General features: G+C 30.1%; 1 long non-coding RNA gene across 1 annotated transcript; it reads right to left on the bottom strand.

Annotated features, from left to right (window-relative positions):
• Positions 1 to 653: 653 nt before the first annotated feature.
• Positions 654 to 1,823, bottom strand: LOC110903491. The gene is made up of 3 exons (XR_002571999.2): positions 1,748 to 1,823; positions 1,473 to 1,602; positions 654 to 750 (listed from the first exon to the last, which is right to left on the bottom strand). It is a non-coding gene; the product is annotated as an uncharacterized LOC110903491 (long non-coding RNA).
• Positions 1,824 to 2,702: the final 879 nt, after the last annotated feature.

Here is a 2,702-nt window from a genome sequence, read left to right as displayed (position 1 = left end):
GTAAGGTCAGAAACTTCGGGCAAGAACCAGAGGCAGAAACTTGCCTCATTGAATGACCCAAGAAACAAAAAAAAATAAACTTTTATTTTTTATAATAAAATATACGCATGGAGTTGTTCGAACCTACAAAACAAACTCATTTAATTAAAATTAGAAATTAATTAAAAGTTTACATAAGAAAATATAAACAACAAAAACTTTATTCATTAAATATACATTATATATTTTTTTAACAATCATGACCAATCGAAATATAACAAATTAGTAACATGGAGATTAATATAGTGTTGATTGTTCCCATTTTCAAATAATCACTTGCTTAATAAAAAAAAATCCATTAACTTTGAAGGCATTAAACTGACTTGCTAATGGTATTCATTCATACCTAATACGATACGCTAATCAATAAATAAAACACACACACTAAAAAACCATTCAAATAATAATGTTGAGTAAATCATTCAAAGTACTCAATGGTAACAAAACACACAACAAAGTGAAACCATCATGCTGCCTCCTGCAATTGAGGTGCCTACATAAAGAGGTACTGCAGAAAACATAGATTAAACTAATCACTCTTAACACGATACATTTTTCGTATAAAATGAGCGAAACTTAATCTTCCAAGTACCTCGAATGGTTTGCCGGATTGTTCAAAATCCAGTATGTTTAGAGCAACTTCACAGCTCTATGAAACAATCGGCTCTGGATCTTTGGAGAATTCCTCAAGTAGAGATATACACTGGTCATCTACAAAAATGGTTTATTAAGGTCAAAAACATATAGTTTTTCAAAAAAGTATCCCGAGTCAACCCAACAGAGCCGTTTTGACCCTAAAAACCATATTTGACTACCTACCCAACATAGTCCATTTTCCACCAAATGTTATTAAAAAGTATAGTAGATTTTAGAACCATGGTTACCTTATATTTTTGGTTTAAAAAATGTGGCAACTCTCTCTCTCTCTCTCTCTCTCTCTCATTTTCTTTGTGTTAAATTGTTTTTTTTTCCTTTTCCTTTCAGTTTTTCGTTCAGTATATAATTCAGTTTATAACAACCTCTCATTTTTTATACTTAAATGTGAATCTAATAAGTTATGTTCAAACTTATTTGTCTACAATCAACAAAATCTCATATAACCAGCAATTTCATGCGCAATCAAAGGTGTCACAATCAAACACAGACATCAATAAATCTACACACTTTCTCAAAACATAATCTCTAACATCACTAACCTGTATCAATAATTCAAAATCCTAACTAATGTGTTGTGCACTCACTAATATCTGCTACACACGTCTTACTTATTCATCTTCACAACTTCAAACACATCTTATCTAATACCTTATGCCAATCAACAAAATCTCATATATGAATCAGCAATACAATGCATAATCAAAGACCTCACAATCAATTTCAAACATCAATCAATATACAAAATTTCTCAAGATACAAAGTCTAATATCACTAACCTGATGCGCTACTGCTCAATAATGTGTCGGTGCCATGAAAAACTTCATAACCCTAACTAATGTGTTAACTTGCCAAGGCTCAAGGCTGTATCTTATCCCAATGTTGTTTGTCCGACGCATCGTCACAAATCTAACAACCGAGTCAATCAAACTATTAGCTAAAAAATTAAAATAATGATTGAGTTCAAAATTTAAAATTTAAAATTTAAAATCTGAAAATTAAATCACTAATATCTAATCTCGTAAATCAAGCAAACTTATTAGGAAAGTCTAACCTTGCCAAGCAAAACCAACCGACATGGTACCAATTTCCAGCCATAGCAAGCATATCTCTGTCCAACATTGTTGCAGCCAAAAACTTCGGACCATCCAAAATAAACACCTAATGAATCAAAATAAAAACACATAAACCTTGAATATTACTCAATTTATGACTACTATCCCATAAAACAAAACTTTGTCAGCAAATTATACTAACTTATGCAATGGTAAACCATAAAAATAACAAATTAATTTAGATGATTAGCCTTGCAGAAAACCCAAATCGGGAAAGTTTACCTGAATTGTTAACGAAAAAAATCAGACTCAGATTGGGTTACTCAAGCGGATATTAATCACTGGAATAAGATCTGGTATCAAACATAAGAGCACACATGAGTTGATTAACGGAACAAAATGGTGAGGAAAAGAATATACATCAGTTAATCGAATAGAGATCAATTTCCCATAGGATCCCATTCAAGATATATAGATATATAGATATATAGATATAGATAAAGAAATGTACAAGATATACATTTCCTTCAACTTCTCATAGGATCCCATTCAAGAGTTCCTTGTAAGGGAAGGAGTCTGAAAGAAGTTTATCACCAAAAATTACAAAACACAGTTTGAATTAGATATGCAACTCGAGTACAAAAACAATAGTCGAAGACTCGAAGCATTCCTAAAATTACAAATAATATAGTCAAAGCATCTCATAAAAAACATCAAGATTTCAAAGCATTTAAAATTTAAAATCAAACACAATAATGGTTTACTTCAAAATTTAAATTTAAAATAATGATTGGCTTCAAAAATTAAAATTTAAAATCTGAAAATCAAATCACAAATATCCAATCCCATAAATCAAACAAACTTATTAGGAAAGTCTAACCTTTCAAATTTAAATTCAATTTACAGATTCGAAATTTAAAATAATGGCAAACTTTCTAATTTAAATTTAAAATA

The sequence above is a fragment of the Helianthus annuus genome, chromosome 2 (assembly GCF_002127325.2).
Source record: "Helianthus annuus cultivar XRQ/B chromosome 2, HanXRQr2.0-SUNRISE, whole genome shotgun sequence".
In the NCBI taxonomy this organism is placed as follows: domain Eukaryota; kingdom Viridiplantae; phylum Streptophyta; class Magnoliopsida; order Asterales; family Asteraceae; genus Helianthus; species Helianthus annuus.
The sequence above is the reverse complement of the archived record's forward strand: the minus strand, read 5'-3'. Positions and strand labels throughout refer to the sequence as shown.